Raw genomic sequence first — 19097 nt, forward strand, 5'->3', positions numbered from 1 at the left:
TCCCCAAATTTGGCCCTCCAGATGTTTTGGGACTACAACTCCCATCATCCCTAGCTAACAGGACCAGTGGCCTGCCATAGAAGTTGTAAAGAGCATTGTACATTCAACTTGAAGAGTGTCTGAATCTTCCCTTTGATCACAAACCCTGACCATGTAGGTTTCCTGAATGTGGAGACGATTCTAAACATGTTCAGCTGAACATGAGAAGAATCATCCTTCAGACCTTCCCACTCAAGGCACAAAGGTTGGCGATGGAACCAGCAGGTTTGGACATGTTTAGGGCAATAGTGGGATCCATGACCTGGCTCCTTCTCTCTGTGTTCTTTGAACACATGTTGGGAATAATATCCACTCTGTACATTGGCTTGGTAACTTGCTCTGACTTGTTTTGGCTGAAGTCAAAGTATGTTCCTTCTTGCATCCTATGTACTTTTCACCAGTGGTACTCTAAAAGCACAAATAAAAATGAGCACAAAACTAAGAATCAAAATGTGTTCCCTTGGACCAGACTTCTCCAACCTGGTACCCTCCAGATGCTGTGGGATTCCAACTCCTGTCATGTTTGACCATTGGCCATGATGACTGGAAGCAATGGGAGTTGGAATCCAACAATATCTGGAGGACCACAAGTCCCCCATTCCCTGCTGTATAGTTTTATATATGGTGCCTATTATCTTCAGGTTAGGTAAGGTTCACATAGTTGTTGTTGCTTGCATATGTATCCCTGGGGTGGTGAAATCTTCTAAATGCCCAAATCTTTGGCTCACATGTTCATATAAAGGGCTAGACTGTGTACCTGTGTGCCTATGTCATTCAGCACTTAGGCGATTGGAGGTGACAGTTCTCCTTCCAATGATAAAGCAACAAGAAAAAGAAAACATGTCTCTAGTTCTTGTAAGTGATATGCAGATTATCATGCACTTCACTGTATTGTAGACTGCCATGTCATAGTTTAAGTACTGAAAACCTGGTGCACAAGTCAGTGTAATTTGATCTAACTGAACTGGAATTACCCACAATGTATGCTAAAGTGACAACCCCTAGTCTATTTGAAGCTTTGAAATCACTTTCATCACACGTCACTGGAAATCTCTCAGAAGGACAAACATAGTAAACAGAGGGATTTTCTAGCCTGCCTCAACAGAAAGGAAAAAATATGTATTTTCTGTCTTTATACGCTGAGCTGTTTGAGCAATGAAAGGAGTGAGCATTGTCTGTTAAGCCATTATCTATAGAATTCAGGCTTCACAGAGATGTTGGTTGCTAACAGGGTTATATTCAGCTCCTTGACAGAGCTCTTATGGAGACCTGCAGCAAGGTTTCACATAGACGGAGGGAAAACAGAGGCTGGTGGGGAATTCTGGGGCTAGGCTGCTCTTAAGAAAACAGTTCACAGTTATTTCACTAGGCCCAAAGGCAACACAGCATGAGACAAATTAAAATTCCACGACAGGAAACCAAAAGGAATTGAAAGTTCGAAGCATGGTCACAGGAACAAGGGAGCACAGCAAGTCTGGGAGCCTTTTACTTCATCAGACCATTGTTTCCTCTAGCTCAGTATAGCCTAGATTCTTCACTAACTGGCAGTGGTTCTCCAGGATTCCAGCATTAAGTATAATTGTTTAATTTACACTGAAATGAAGAATGCCTATGTGCATTGCTGAAAGGGTTTAACTCGAAGATTCCATTGCAGATAAAGAAAAGCAAGAAGAGCTCTCTGAGCTCTTTGATGGGTTGATAATTAACTGTTGTTCTCTGGTAGCTCTGACAAGGTGTTTCACCTTAGATCACATGAGAGGCTATTGAATTGCAAATTCGCCATCTTGGAAGGGTGATAATGGAGCTCACTCCAGGAGCACCGCAGCCTCAGACTGGAATGGAGGCTGGAATGGGGGGAGGGGAGAGAGTTTTGATCTCAATCCTGTTTAAAATTATTTCTAAGATGATGCTGAGCCTATGCTTGGATAAGCATATGCTGTATGGAATTATTTGGATGTGGGTCTCAGCAATCTTTCATTCCAAAAGGAGTCAGTTTTTATCCATCCAGTTGCTTCAAGCTGCACAATACAGTGGTACCTCAGGTTACTAACTTAATTCGTTCTGGAGGTCCATTCTTAACCCAAAACTGTTCTTAATCTGAGAAGCGCTTTTGCTAATGGGACCTCCTGCTGCTGCCAAGCGATTTCTGTTCTCATCCTGGGGGAAAGTTCTCAACCCAAGGTACTACTTCCGGGTTAGTGGAGTTTGTAACCCAAAGTGTTTGTATCCTGAAGCGTTTGTAACCTGAATTACCACTGTATTAATATCTGCAATATCCAGGAAGAGGTCTCTCCTAGTCTCACATGGAGATACCAGGGATTGAATCTGGGACCTTTTACATGCTACATCTCTACCAGAAAGGGTGGGCAGAAGGGCAAAACAACAATGTAATTATCTGGCTATGAAAGAATGAGTATCTAGACTACTCTGAGCTTGTTTCCACAATCACCCATAATGAAATAACAAGAACACTTTAATCTTGCAGGTATAAAAAGGTAAAGGTACCCCTGCCCGTACGGGCCAGTCGTGTCCGACTCTAGGGTTGTGCGCCCATCTCACTTAAGAGGCTGGGGGCCAGCGCTGTCCGGAGACACTTCCGGGTCACGTGGCCAGCGTGACGAAGCTGCTCTGGCGAGCCAGCACCAGCGCAGCGCACGGAAACGCCTTTTACCTTCCTGCTATAAAGCGGTACCTATTTATCTACTTGCACTTAGGGGTGCTTTCGAACTGCTAGGTGGGCAGGAGCTGGGGAAATCCAAGTTGAGTCAACAGCTCCTGAGTCTTTACTTGCATATGGGGGCTTTTTTGAAAGGGATCCCAAAACCTTGTAGCTATCAGTGAGCAGCAATTTTTTTAAGTTTATGAGCTAGTATTGCACAGAACCTGGAGTATTAAAGTCTAAAAACCAGGCCAGATTGCAACAGCGTAAAGAAGAATAAGGTCAGGACCAACGCATATAATGCAGATTCTGCCACCACAACCACCAGGGTTATAGCCTGATACTAGAGTCAATTGCATACCCTTGTGGGGGCTTAGTGATACTGAACTTCATGCCTCTGAAACAGAAAAGGGAATGGGAACAAGAAAAGAAAAAAAGGCAGTAGAATTTTCTTTTGACACCAGCTTTCAAATCCTCTAATCCGGCCCTAACCATTCCATATGTAAATCGCAGATTCTCCCTGTCAGTTTAAATCATGTTGAAAACATTTGTGTGGGTGGGTGGTTGCAAATGTCAAATAAGTATGCCTTCCCCCATCTGTTTGCACAAGCACATTGCATGATCTGAATCACTTGAACAGCAGATAATTTATGAAAGACAATTTGTAAATAAAAATAGCTTTATTGTTGCAGATTTCCAGCAATTTCTCCCTATGCAAATATTTATATCTTGGATATGATTTAAATCCCCTCAAGAGGATGGATGATCAGAACCAGAGAAAAATGCTATAGGCAAAGGAAGAGTTATCAGAATATGGAGAATTCAACATTTAGCAGAAGGCTAACGCAGTGCCTCTATTCATCTAGGCTGTGCTTCACGCTGTCTGGTGACATGCATTATTTATTTCCCCCAATTGCAGCAATATAATGTTTTTATGGCATGTTATAGTTCAGAACCTGTATACTATTCTCCCCATTGCAAAAAATAATTGCAACTCAAGGTGTTATTTCTTCTAACACAGGCACACTGCTTTCTATGGGAGTTAATACATGTCAGTTTTATATTGTTCTTCTTTCCTTGTTGCTTGAAATGTATCAGGTAGATATCCCCCTGAGTGCCAAAGGAAGGTAAACCATGGCTCACCTCCAGTTAATCACATTCTTGGGCATTAAAGAAAAACAAACAAACAAACAAAACTTTAAACTCTTTTATGCCAGGTCTACTGCAGAACACAGTAGAAAAGACAGCACATTTTGCTGTCAATTTATCAGTCAACAATATTTCAAATCATTTTTCAGGCTGCCCTGAATGCATCTTCATACCTTGAAAGATAGATTGAGAAACTGATTTCTGAAATGTCATTTTATCTCCTTTAAAACTACCAGCAGGGGCAACTCAGGCAGCAAATTATAACCACTAAAAGGCAGCAACTCTTTCATTGTTTGGTTTATTATTTTACCACTTAATTATTTTTTAGTCACAGGAAATTAAATGTCTTTGTCCATCTCTAGGTCTTTCTTGCATCTCTTTATCAGGAGGCAAATTGTATACCACTGAATTAAAGATATTGAAAGCAACCCAACTACAGCAAAAGTTAAAAGTCAAAATTTAGTGAATTTTCCAAATTTACAGAGCAAAATGCAAACACTATTTGCTTGTCAAGCTTCAATTCAAAATTTGAATGAATTAAACTTCTTAGCACATCTTGGTTGTTGTTTTTTATTTCACAAGCTTCAAATCCAAATGCTTTCTGATTATTTACTCTCTGTACCACTCTTCATACAAATATATATATCAAAGAAAACATAAAATGAAAATATGGAGTTAACAAATGGTATTAACCCCCTGTCCCAATATACTCAACAGTGCAACATCAGTAGAAACAAATCACACTACCATATCATAGAACAATAGAATTGTATAACTGGAAGAGACCCCGTGGGTCATCTACTCCAACCTCCTGCAATGCAGGAATCTCAACTAAAGCATCCATAACAGGTGGCCATCCAAGCTCAGCTTGAAAGCCTACAAGGAAGGAGAGTCCACCACTTTCCAATGGAGTCCGTTCCACTGTCAAACACCTCTTAACGTCAGAAAGTTCTTCCTGGTGTTTAGTTGGAATCTCCTTTCTTGTAACTTGAAGCCATTGGTTTGGGGCCCAGCCTCCAAACCAATAAGACTGCAGAAAATCAACCAATGACATGGCCAAGGACCTCTTGGAGACCCAAAGACAAGGAAAGGCCAATTTTAGCTATCAAGTGTCAAATACAAATTACTATTTAATGTAATCTGTCAAGTGTCATTAGATACTAGATATAATTGCGAGCTATCTATCAAATGCTATAAGATGAAACAGGCCATCACATATCAAATATCTGCTGATGTTCCTATGCAATGTGCAGCAGCAAGAGAATATTGGGAGTGTTTTAGGACAAACTTGCTACTGGGGGGGAGGGAGAGACGGGACAGAATGAGAGTTCTATTCACAGAAGGTATCTTTCCTTGACCAGAAGAAATCTTTCCACGAACACCAGTCTTCTTCAGAAGATTATTCTCTCACAGGGGAAAAACACTGGATATCCAAGCAACTGTCAAATCGCAATAGGCCATTGGAAGGCTTTGTGTGAACTAACCAGGCACAGCAGAGCAAGTCTCAGGAATCTTTAAGGCATGTAAAAGTTCTTTGACAGGCATGTATCCTTGTAATATATACCACTGAATATAGCTTTCAGTTAACACTAGTGACTGTTGACATTGCATGTCAACTGTTATATACTACCAGATGTCTCTGGCGGTATATCAAACTTTATACAATGAGAACCAAACCATAGCTCTTCTTCAAAACTTGCATTTATTCAAATTTTGCAATGCTGTTCTCCAACCGATGTTTACAAAAATGCATACATTGGAGAAATGTGTGCATAAAAATGAATACATTAGTAGGGGGAAATATAAAAGTGAATAATATTAGGAGAAATTGCTTGCAAAAAATGTGTGCATTACTTAAACTGCATACAAAATGTGCTGCTTAGGAGAAATATCTCATGATTTTTTTATTTTATTTTTTTGCAGAAATGTGGAGTACTAAATTGAAACTGAAAAAAAGAGAATCCAAGCAAACAAAAATTTTCAGAACCTTCCATTCCTAGTATTGACTTGAAATTTCTTTTACATTGTAATTTTGGTTGCTCAAAAGAATGAGATGCACAGAATCGCTGACTAGAGCCTGACCCTGCTTCTGTATTCACACAGAGATGGTTTCCCTACCTGCCGCCCTCATGTCATTACGGCATGCCTAAACTGGCATATGGCGTGGGAGCTGACTTTATAGCTGACTTTCCTCCTCGACAGCTACCTCCTGGCTCTTCTCTTCAAATCTGGTCATCTGATCATCCCTCTGCCCTGTGTGAATGTACCAAACCATATGGCCCATAATTAACAATTCAAATATATAGCCGCTCCATTAAAATAAAGGACTGAACTTTTCTGCACACTTTTCAGTTGAGACAAAAAATCTTCACTTTGAAAGGTTTCATAACTACAAAGTGTATCCTACATACAATGTAAATCTAGTTCCTCCTTGATACAGCCAAATTACTTAGATTACCAAGAGGCAATAAGCCCAACTGCACAGTTACAATGACAACTTGGCCATCTGAGACAGAAAAGGAAATACAGACTTAAGAAGCTTAATGTAGGCACTTTCATTTTTATTTTTATTTTTATTATAAAAAAATAAGTTTAAATGAAAAGCTCAAACTTCATATATTTAGCTGGGGAACCAACACTTTACCTCCTCGTTTGTATTATAGATGTGAAACAGTAATATTAAACTTAGAAAGATACTACGTGTAGTGGAACAGTGTTAAGGTTTTAGATAATATTGCTTTGTAATACAACAAACTCTGCATTTCAAAGCAGAGTCTTGGTCTGCCACTGGCAAAACAGTGATCAAACACATCCCAGTTTTGATCTATGTTAGTTGTACAGGATTACATTTTTGGACATAGTATACACTATAGGAAATCTGTGAAAGAAGCTTTGGGAGTAGTAGGTTGACTGTTTCCTACTTTGTATTTTAGCTTGCTACACTGTCCCAAAGGCCCAAGTGTGTATCCTTTAAAGTTTATAGATTAATGATGTTGAAACTTCCCCTCCCTTTCCTCTAATGTGTGAACACCTATCTAATTATTTTGCAATGGTTGGGCATGACCCAGCCAAAGTAAATGACGCTCTAGGCCCCATTTATTTTAATGGAGGAATTAGGCACCTGTTTAAATGTTCTCCTATTAAAATCAAGGGTACCTCCGCTAAAGCATATTTTTAATGTCGTTAATCTAAAGGGAAAACAGTGGGACAATGTGTCCCAATTACTGTAAGGTTAAGAGTAATCTCACTTCATTTTTTATTTTTTATTTGTCAATTGCCCTTCATCAAGAGATTTCAGGACAGTGTACAAAAGTGCAAAACTAATTTGCACACTACTTACAGTTTAAAACCAGTATACAAACCAGTAAATAATCCTAATCCTAATAAAATATAGACAAAAAATAATTAAAACCTGAATGACTACAATCAGGGCTGGCTCTAATGTTAGACAGAGTGAGGTAGATGCCTCAGGCAAAAATACAGGGACTTGGGTCCCAGACATTTATGGCTCTGGGGGTGCAAATCTTTCTGTATGGGGATTTTGTAAATTAATAGTTTAGAAGAAGAAGAGGATGGAATTCATGTTGGGATTCGCAGGATACTGAGTAAGTCTGCAGGCTTCAACAGGCTGATGCAATACTCTGTGAAGTGCTGGGTCAGAGTGACTCAGCGGGAATGTGATTGGCTATCACCTGTTTTAAAAGGAAAGCCTGTGCAACAGTAATTGTGGCTGTGGTGGTTGTGCTGTGGTGTGGTGATGCTGTGGTGGAGAGTATTCGTTTGCCTTAAGGAGCAGGTACTCTGTATGGACTGTTTTTGTAAATACCTGTATATAGCTCACATTAAAAAGACTGCACTGGGAAAAACCTGGGACTCTGAGCGTTTCTGCTAAAAGCGCCGCGAGGAATTCACAACAATTCAGTGGGGAGGAATCGGTTTAGGAGATCACTAGTTGTAATCACATTCATCTCATATTTCATTTTATTGTATATTTTGTAAAGAAATTGTCCAAATGGAAATGGTGTGTTTGCTTTCACCATTTCTCAGATAAACACTCTGTTTATTGCTAACCCTGGGTAATTGCCAGTGATACCCATGCTTAAAGAGTCTGAAGACCTACTCCGTCCCTCCGCCTACACAGTGCAGTTAGCACAGCAAGCCTGTGACAAACCCTTTTACAAAGTCAGTTTTATGTTTAACTTCCACATCAACCGAAATGACAGTGCACAAATTTCACCCTGTTTTAAAGGCATCATTATGTGCACATGTTTGTCAAAAGCAAAAGGGGAAGAAAACACAGTCTCGGAGCTTGGAAGCATGTGAAATTACTGTTTTGAGCGATACACTGAAACCCAACTTCATTAAACACTGACTGCTGCTGTGACTACTGGGGAGTGAGACTTGAATGGATTCATAATAAAAGCAATTTTATGTGGATGTGAAGAAAACTGGGAATTATTAAGTGAACAGTAATGAACACCTTGCCATCGGAAGATGGATGATAAGAAACTGTAGTCAATACCCCATTAGCAAGTCCATTATAACCTTGGAATAGAAACATACTTTATTGCAGAAGGCTAACACAATTGTAAGTGAACTTTAACAGCTGAATAAATGTGTGTGGTAATGTATGGTTACAGGAGTTAAATGAGTCTCACTCTTATTCCTGCTGCAAACAAAAAAAAAATAGTTAAGTCATTATCGGGCACATTATCAAACCCTTCATTACTGCAACTTGTACAGTTGTAGTTAATGTCATGTTGACGCTTCCATTACAAATTCCCGTTTTTAAGTTGCTCAGTAGAAATTCTGCATTCTGCAAGTCATCTCTAGAACATGGTTAAAAAATGATTTCCAGTAATTAATGTTTTTTTTCAGGAAAATTTCATAGTAAATTGAGAATAGCAACTACTGGGTCACACATGGCTGCTGGACCTTAACTGACTCAATATGAACATAAGAATTGTCTGTGCTGGATCAGACAAAGGCTGCAATCCTATACACATTTACCTAGGAGTAAGCCCCACCGAACATAGCGGGGCTTGTTTCTGAGTAAGCATGCGAAATTTTCCACTGTAAGATGTGATCTAGTTCATCAGCTTTTTTCCATCATCACTGGCCAACCACATGGCACTTAGGAAGCTCATAAACAAAGCAAAACAGAGATTGACATCTCTTGCTACTTTCCCCCAAACTCTAATAATCAGAGGGATAATGTGTCTGAATATAGAGGTCACATAGCTGTCGCTTGATATGACTCTGTGTTATGAATTTGTCTAACCTTTTAAAAGCCACTGGAGCTAAAGGCTATTACCACCTCTTGTGGTTATTAATTCCAAATGTTATGTTACATGATAGCACTTTATTGTGTGAGTCATGAACTTGCTACTAACTAATGTCATTGACTATAGTGTTACAGGCTAGAAGCATTTCTCTTTATTTCATCACTCCACAGCCACTAGCCATCCTATTGGCTATAGCGTTTCATTTATTCATTCATTTCATAAAATTTATATACCACTTGATTGTGGAAAAAAGGCTCAAAGTGGTTTACCAAAAGATAAAACAAGAAAGGTATCACTAAAAATTTACAACCATAATTTAAAACATACTGAAAGTGAAAACCACAATAGAACAGGCTAAAAGAAATTAAAACTCATGCATACTTTCTAAACATCTGGGTAGGCCTGTCTAAATAAGAATGTCTTCAGCAGGTTCTGAAAATAAAAGTGTGCTCGCAAGACGTCTGATCTACACTTCTTTTTGTGTTGAGTTTCTAGGCACAGGTCTATGATTTCCAGGTTCATGTCTGACCATCTTTTTCTCTTCTGTCACTTTCTCTAGATAAACCCACATTTTATCACTTAATCAGAGCAAATGGCAATCGGGTTTGCTGTCTTCCAACAACTTGTGACCACTCGACCCTCATGCATCTACTGCCAGAGCTGGTAGCTTAGAATGTCCAGCCCCGGATAATATTTAAAGTCTAACTTTAAAGGACTTTTGCACTGGAATGGACTTTTAATCACTGTCATGAAACAGCTATAGTCTACTTTTAATTTAACATTCATAGTGTACACAACACACATACATACACACACATATTTGAAAAATCAGAACTGGCTTTTCAGGGAAGAAAGGAAAGTACTAAATGCAGGGATGAAAGGGAAGAGATATTTGAAATGTTTTGAAAAATAAATCTGTGCTCTGCCCCTTTTGTTCCTGTTAAGTGTTGTTACCCATCCTAAGTGATAGGATTGCTGCTGGTTAATATATCAACCATCTGAAAATAAAATAAAGAATATTGAAAGGAAAATCTGTTAATTATGTTATTTGACTGAATACAGAATTGAGATAAGATAATACTTACAAGCTGTATAACTGATGTATTGTGGGGGTGGATTTAGGGCTGGGAGAGTGGTGCAAACACACTGGGCGCTGAGCCAAGGTGCTGGGCTTTCAGAAGGAGGCATGAAGCTCTGACAAGGTCCAAGAGTCCTCCTGTCTTCTTCCCTAGCGTTTTTCTTACCCGCCTTTGAGAAGGCAGTGCCTCCTTGCTAAAGTCGGGTGCCTTGGTTGCAGCACAAGAGCTGGGAGGGGGTGGAATTTTGGCCTTGCACAGGGTGCTATTAGTACCCAGGTCCACCACTATGGTCACGGCACAGTCAAAGTCACCGCACAGGGGCAAGTTAAAATGAGCAGAATAGGTTTCCTTCTTAATTTGTTCCATTGTCATTTTTTCCCCCAGAAGAAGCAAGTAATGGCAATTTGCCAGGCATCTGCTTGGCAGCAGCATTCCCACAGCATGCCAAGGCCAAGGAAGTCAGCCCTGTGCACACTATGCCCTGAGAAGAACAGTGCCTGCCTGACAGCATCAACAATTCACCCACAGCAAAGGGAAGAAGTGGCAAGGTAAGAGGTCATTTTGTTGCCTGCACAATGTGGGTGCTTCTTCCATTCTGAGGAGCTCAGGCGTCTCGCAAAATAAGGGAGAAGGGTGGGGTGGCTGTCAGTCCTGCAGCCAACTGTTTCAGAGCCCAGAAGTTGGAGGACATAGAGAATTCCTTTCTCGAGAGCCCAGAAATGCAAGGCTGGACACAGAGCAGAGAGAAGAAAGAAGACTGCCCTCTGCATCCGACCCCCAGCTGACAATACAGTTCTTAGTATCCTGCTATGCTGTAAAGAGAAGGGCCATAGTAAAACGTCGTCTGAATTGATTATGAATAATAGAATAAGGAGAGTTGAATAATGCTGTCACCAGGGGTGGACTTTGGTAATACAGTGCCCTGAGCAAGGACCAAAGTTGGTGCCCTCCCCAATCTCACCTTCTATTCTGCACATGCTCTCAAAATGTGCTATGTCTTGTGCCCCCTTGGCTCAGCACACTGGGGGGGGGGGGCTGCCCACACCGCCCCATATCCAGCACTGCTATCACTAAAGGCAAATTGCACACACTTTTTGAAATTCAGGGCTGGCATTGTCTGGGGATATGACTAAATGTATGTAGCACCTTTAATTGGCTCCACAGGAAAGACATAATTAGCACCTTTTTCGAATGTAAATAAAAAAAAAATCAATCAGTAACACTTAACTTGGAGATTTACCAGTAACATGCAGTACAGAAATATTTGTAAATCCTTATTCAAGTGTTATAGGTCCCAAAATCTTGCAAGTGACATCACTGCTACTAGTCAACAATTTTCCATGGAAATAACAGTCTCATAGTCATAAAAAAGTAACCATGATACCTATGTACTGCCTCCACTATCAGAGGCTACAGATCTCTGAATACCAGTTTCTGGCAAGCACAAGAAAGAGAACGCTGCTTCACTGAGCACCTGCTTGCAAGCTTGCCATGGGCATCTGCCTGGCCATTGTGAAAACAGGATGGTGCATTTGTTGGACTCTTCTTGAAACATATCTAAAAAATGGATTTAAAAAATATCTATCAGAGTTTTAGAAGGATTGCTTAGCTGCAATGATAATGCAGTGAAGCCCCATCAATAGCCTTGTCCTCCATAAATTGGTCTAGACATTTTAAAGCTACCTAAGACGTATTCACATCTTGTAGCATGTAATTCTGTAAATTAATTATGTGTTGTATAAAAAAAAGCATCTTCTTTTTTGTGTGTCCTACCAAGACTAGTGTCAATCAGTTTGACCGGCTGATCCCAAGTTCTATGAGAGGGTGCTGTGAAATAATAACACAAAAAAGCAAAAAGGCCCATGTTAGTTTCCCGGAGCTCCTTGGATGAGGATCTGGACAGAAGTACGATAAAAATAGTGTGAAAAATTAGACTATATTCTGTTTTGACACTACAGTATAATTCATAACACAAATAGAAAAGATTGCAATCAGACCAGTCAAGATGGGAGTAAGAAGCTGGTAGCTCTTTCTGAAAAAATTGTGGTTGCAAGGGAACAAGGTTTTTCAATTATAAATTTCATAATCCAAAATGTGTGGGTTTTTTCCATTTCAAAAGTGGTAGGATATTATAAGTGCATAGCTATTTGCTACCTCTTCAGAACACGGCTTTTCAGAACATGGCTTTTCAGAATGAAAAGTTTAAACAGCTGCACAATTTAAGCCAAGTCTATAGCCCACTATTTTGCTTGATACAGTAGGTGCGTTTCTGTGCGCTGCTCTGGTTTCACCAGAAGCGGCTTTCGTCATGCTGGCCACATGACCCAGAAAAACTGTCTGTGGACAAATGTCGGCTCCCTTGGCCAGTAAAGCGAGATGAGCACCACAACCCCAGAGTCATTCGTGACAGGATTTAATGGTCAGGGGTCCTTTGCCTTTACCTTTTTATAGCTTGATTTCATTTCCATGAGACTTTCATGTCTCATACACACTTCCCCATTTAACTCAGTGTGACTTGTTTCTTTGGTTAATAAACTAAACTAAAAGTGAAAAAGTAACACACTGCTGCTGTTAGCTGGATGGTGTATATCAGATCTTCTCCATCAGACTCCCCTTGGACGGGGGCACCTCCACCATAGTGGAACCCCTCCTGTGCCTGGACAAGGGGAGAGGGATAGTGTCCAGTTCTAGTGCTGGCAATAACAGATTGATAGCTCTTTTTCGATTCTGTGGGTGGTGGTGCATGACCGTTCTTAGTTGGTGGAGCGATTTGTCTGCTTAATTCCAATAATGAATGAGACCCTGGCATGCTAACTAGTTATGCGACCCCCGAGCAGAAGCTTTTAATAGCTGAAGAACTATTGTATTGTTGGAAGCCGTGGATGGGTGGGGTATAAATAATATATTATTATTATTATTATTATTATTATTATTATTATTATTATTATTCTCCTCTGTAAATGCTTAAGTGGTGCTACAGGGAACAAGATAAGGAATCACTTCATAAGTTTTGCCCCTCAGTAATCCACCTGTCTCTGTATCCCAGTCAAAATTGTGATAGTTAGATTTGTTTTCATTTATAATACAGCACACGGCAAAAAAAAGGATTTGATTAAATAGCTTTTACTCAGCATTTGTACACTGTTGCCATCAGCTAAAAAGAGAAGGAAATTATGCCGGAGGGAGGGATGTTGCTGTTGTGCGAGTATCAAATGGATGGGAAATGGGCCAAAGTTTGGGTCTGCTTTATGAATTCCATTACTGTCCGTTCTGAAAGACCTGTTTTACTGATTATAGAGTCTGGGTTATATGTAATCATAGGCTGTGTACACATTACCATTTATTCTGGCTCTAGTGTGCTCCCACCGCTGGGTTTTGAATCAGTGCATACACAATGCTACCCCAATGCAGTACTTGCCTGTAGTTTCTTTGAGGCATTTCTCCTCAAGCCTGCCTCAATCAAACTGAAGCCAAATTCACTTCACAGATGAGCTGAGGTGTGTACACTTGAGATTGTTGCGTCTGTGCAGATTACAGCACATGTGCAGATGATAGCTTCATGAACAAGAGTTGCTGCAGTTACAGGGCCAAGGGAAACCAAGCAGGTCATGTGCAAGCATCCCCCCACTTCCTCTCTGGTGTGTTCAACAATGTGCAAATGTGACCTGAAACACAGCAAAGGGAAATGACCTCACTGCATTTTAAGACACTAGTGCATACATAGTTATAGTGACTGCTCTGGTGTTAATTGCTTTATTCTCTTCACAGTGATGGGTGATTGAATGAAACTGATTAAAGAGAAGAAAATAAAGCAAATGAACACAAGAGAGAGAGAGAGAGAGAGAGAGAGAGAGAGAGAGAGAGACTCTCTAGAACTCATTTTAGCTTTTCTCCATTGTGTGTGTGATACCTATTTATAGTACAAGTAGCACAGAACTTAGGAAATGTCATAAAAGCAAGTGAATTACAGCACCATGGCTTATATGTTTTCTTGAAAGCAATTCCCACTGTTTTCAACAGGACTTACTCCCAAGTAAATGTGTCTAGGTGTGTGCTGTGAAACTGTTCTTTAACGTTTGATCCTTATTGATCCAAGAATATTGAAAAATGCAGCACTACTGCAGCTATACACAATGGGAATAGGCAGGTCTCTCGCATATCACAGGTGAAAGCACATTCAGTGTAGCACTATTCAGATGTCCACCCTCAGGTTACAACCCCATGATTGTATATATGTTTAAGGAAAGATGATTGGGAATAAAAGCATTGAGTGTGGCTGGGAATGACCAGCAGGATTGAGAAGTGTTACCTCCCTACTGCTCTCAGGAAATTCCAAAGCTCTGAAGCTCTTCCAGCTTCAAGGGCAGGGAAAACACAGGGGTGGTGGCTGATTATTAAAGGAGTAGCTGAGTTGAAAGCACTTACTTGTTTGTTATGGCATCTTAGTACAAATCAATATTGTACTAATGAACACATTAAGTCCCATCTGCTATTTCAACTTGAATTCCCTCCTTTAGGTAGATGAGAAATCAAGTAGATTGGTGTTTATGTTACATACACCTGTACTAGTAGGGAGAGGAGGAAGTTTGGTTTGTTTGGCCCATTTTTTTTACAGCAGATTGACCTGACATGATGCTCCTGAACTTGCTTGTGGATCAGAACACAACTCCCATTCAGATTATAGCCTTCTCCCAGTTTTGCAATGCATTTTCAGTGTGCAAAAGGTTAGCTCAAAAATACCATCACATCTTGCATAAAAGATGTATACATAATGCAAATTTTACTGGTGAAAGCATCGACAAGTGTGCATTCTACATAAGAAGTACACACAAAATGTGTACAAAACGTGCATGATGGGACGGGACAGATGGGATGGGATAGAATGGGATGGATTGAAAAGCAATGTTGCACAACAGATGGAGCTGCATAGAACGGATGTATGATTAAGTACCAGTGACCCAAACTGGATGGAATCAGCTGTTCAGCCTGCCCCTGCACATCATTTACATTCAATAATTTAACAGAACCTATTACCTTTACCTATGTTGGATCTGCTTAAGCCTGTGTATCTGAAAGACATTTAATTACATATATTCTGCAGTACAGCCGCCATCCTGCATCTCGGGTTCTATTAAACTTTACTTTGCCAGACAAGAAAATGTGAAAGGGGACAATCCAGATCAATGCTGTTATCTGGGAGGCATTGCTGAAATAGATTTTAAATCCTTTGATTCAATTGCCTGCTGAGTTTGTGATTAGAGGAGGACTATCTTTTTGACTAATTGAAGGCTGTTAACTTGGCAGTCTTTGTAAAACTGGAGCATCCATCTATAATGCATATACTAAAAAGATAGTATGTAAGCACTGGTAACTTAATGAAGAAGTTTCAAGAAGAGAAAAATATACATATGGATCTGAACACTGGATCATACATCAATCAGAAAGGTTGCATAGCCAGTAAAACTTGGTTTAGTTTCAAAGTGTCAAAGTTTCTAAATTGTTGGTATTATTGGAGCAAACAGCTCAGACCTCCTCACACATTTAGCTTCCTCAGTAGACTGGAGGTTGAATAATAGGCTTGATTAGCTTCCTCCCAAGGTGAAGGGGAGTGACCTAGCTAAGCCTGGCAGGACAGCATACTCTATGGCATTAACCCCTTCATGCATTAATTAGACTTAAGCATGTTGATTATATGAAGCTGGTTATCCCACAGAGTACAGTAATTGTATTTAGCTGTTTCAACAGAAGCATATCAGTGCGTCACCCAGTGCTCTGATCAAAAGAACCAGACATAAAGGGAAAATATTGATGAAAGGCAAATGGGAATGGATTTATGTGTAATTATTTTCTTGAGTAATTTCTAGCATATTAGTTTTAGCAGTGCCCATATGTTGACTATAGGTAACCTTTTAAGAGTTTGTAAGTAAACCAATTTTTAACCAAATATTACCTTTTCCTGTGGTGGGAGAGAGCAAAGTTTTGGAACTCACAAGGGCATATTTTTAAAATCCAACAGCCTATATTTCCACACTTTACTTTGCTGCATGTTTTGTGATTTTAAATCTCTGCTGGGGTTCTCTCACCAAAGAGTACTTGCCCCAAACCTGGACCTTGGTATCCAGAAAGTCTCCTTTTAATATACCTATTATTAACTTGCCACCAACATACTCCAATATCCTTTTCCAAACTGCTGCTTTTCCCGAGGCAGCCAATTTGGCACATAATGTTTGTCTCAGAAATGCAACCCCACATTTAGCTATTTTCTAATATATTATACTCAGGACCTTTTGACTTTTCTGCAGCCAAACTATGCACACTTTCTTACTTATTTGTCTCATCTCCTTTGAGTTACCTGCAGATTTTCTTAGTGAAGGTTTCCTATCATCATTATAAACATCCTCCTTCTTCTTCTTCCTCTTCTTTAAAAAAAAGCCTAATGTTGAATCACAAAAAAATTCCCATAAGACAGCCTTTTAAATCATTACCACTCATGGATGTTTCTCTATCGACAGCCAGCAGCTTCAGACTTCTGAAATCATTTTGGGAGCTAATGTTCCGTATTGGAAACGTGCAGGCTGCTGGAATAGACACTCCTATCCATTGTCTGCGGCATAAAAAGACATCTGTTCTCAGACATGACATAGCATGGAAGGAAAACCATTTCACAAAAATGTCTTCATGATCAATAGATCCAGTCTTTCAAATGAACTGGGGCCAGCATCAACACCTGGCATTAGCTGAAGGGCCATAGCTCAGTGGTAGAGCATCTGTGTGCATGCAGGAAGCTCAAGGTTCAATCCTCCACATCTTCAGGCAGGGCTGGGAGAGATCCCTGCCTGAAAACCTAGAAAGCCGCTCCCAGTCTTGGTAGACAATAATGAGATCAATGGACTTGACATAAGGCAGCTTCCTGTGATCCAGTGTTCTGCCACACAGTCCAGGAGTCACCTGGTGGTTGGGTCTAGATACCACTGTTCTCCCAATGGGGAATTCTAGGGCATGAAAATGGTGGCTGCCACCTCTGAGGCCTACCAATAGAGGAGAGAACCCTACCAGAAGGCTCATTGCTAAGGACACCTCAGACCTGGAGCTGACTCTGGAAAAATAATAATACTCAGAAGCCCTTTAATCTAGCCAGAATTGGGGAACCTTTTTCAGCCTGAGGGACCTGTTCCCTACTAGAGGCCAAATGCCAGTTGGTGGGCAGACCCAACATGACATACTTTCCAAAACACTGAAGTGAAAAACCGGGAAGCGTGTCTTCCGGGGCTGTGTTTCCACACGAGTCATGTGGCATGTGTGAGGTTGCAGCTCCCAAGGATGTACTTTTTTGGGCCCGTGCTCCCCCAGTGCTTTTTGAGGGGGGGCAAGATCCTGGCACCCAAAAATGCATGTTGTGCACACACAAAAACAATGTCCCAATTTTATCAGGACAGTTGAGGGGTATGACATGAGTAGAGCCACAAATGTTAGTTCTACCTTTTTACAGTAGGCATCATTCTACCCATAAACATCTCTCTCTCTATCTTGTTTCTACCCACACTCAAATGTCCTTATCTATGTAGCAAGAGGCATTATCAGAGCTCAAGGATGCTTTCTAGCCAGGTGAAAAACACCCAAGAAGGTTGAAAAACAGGACTGATGAGGGGCGTGACCTGAGATTGGGGGGGGGAGGTTAGCTGGTGATGGAATGTGGTTGTGGGAGAGTCCCAAGAATTAGTCAGAGCGGCTCCAAAGCCTGAACTTCCCTATCCCTGGTATAGTTCTATCCAGGGCCATCTTTACCCAGGGGTCCAAGGGGTGCAGGGCACCCAGGCACTGAATTCTGGGGGGCACCAGGCACCCGCCGCTGAAGCCGCCTAAGCTCTTAACTATCTACCCGTTATGAAATAATAAATAATTTTGATCAAGCTAGAAAAACAAAATACATATATACCTAGGTATTACCGAAATGTATACTTACTGTTTCACTAAAAGACTTTGGACTTGTGCGCTCATTTACCAAAGACACTTGTGACGTCATTCACAACGGTGGTGCTTGTCAGACTCAACAACGGCACTTGTCATTCTCAACAGCGCCGTGCACGCAAAATTAACTCTTACATCAAAATATTATGTTACATATTGTATTGAGCTGCTATGCGGCAGCAGGGTCAGCGGCACCTTTGACATGACTGGTGTTTCTCCTAAGCAGGTGCCTAAATAATACTTATAAGTTTAAGTGTGGTGGTGTTGTATACTTAAGTATAAGTGTACTGTAAGTAAATGAGCAAATAAAGTTTGTTTCTTTTTCCTCCCTTCTTTTGTAAACAAGAGATAAGGCATAAGCGTGGTGTCTGACATAAGCATAATAAAAGTTAATTGGGGGCTAAACTAAATTTGGGGGCACTGGATGGATCTTTGCACCCCAGCGGCACATATGCTAAAGAGGGCCCTGGTTCTATCCATCACTTAATTTCAGAGTTTGAGATGTTTGTAGATCACTCTAGATCATGGGTAGGCAAACTAAGGCCCGGAGCTTGGATCCGGCCCAATCGCCTTCTAAATCCGGCCCGCGGATGGTCCGGGAATCAGTGTGTTTTTACATGAGTAGAATATGTCCTTTTATTTAAAATGCATCTCTGGGTTATTTGTGGGGCATAGGAATTCATTCATTATTATTTTTCAAAATACAGTCTAGCTCCCCACAAGGTCTGAGGGACAGTGGACTGGCCCCCTGCTGAAAAAGTTTGCTGACCCCTGCTCTAGATCAACTCCCATCAACCTTGACCATTAGCCATGCTGGCTAGGCCTGATAGGAGCTGAGCCCAACAACCAGTAGAGGTTAGCCACCCCAGATCTACATGCTAAAGCCATGTTCTAGCTGCTAGGAACATATTATACAAG

General features: G+C 40.7%; 1 long non-coding RNA gene across 1 annotated transcript in view; it reads right to left on the reverse strand.

Annotated features, from left to right (window-relative positions):
- Positions 1–220: 220 nt before the first annotated feature.
- The window catches only part of LOC310770528, a 163262-nt gene continuing 144385 nt past the window's right edge, over positions 221–19097 (reverse strand). The window contains exons 12-13 of the long non-coding RNA XR_014552230.1: positions 5966–6100; positions 221–447 (exon numbers count right to left, since the gene is read on the reverse strand). This is a non-coding gene — a long non-coding RNA (uncharacterized lncRNA). The remainder of the gene's footprint in view (positions 448–5965; positions 6101–19097) is intronic.

Source organism: Podarcis filfolensis (assembly GCF_964270895.1).
Source record: "Podarcis filfolensis genome assembly, chromosome: 9".
In the NCBI taxonomy this organism is placed as follows: Eukaryota; Metazoa; Chordata; class Lepidosauria; order Squamata; family Lacertidae; genus Podarcis; species Podarcis filfolensis.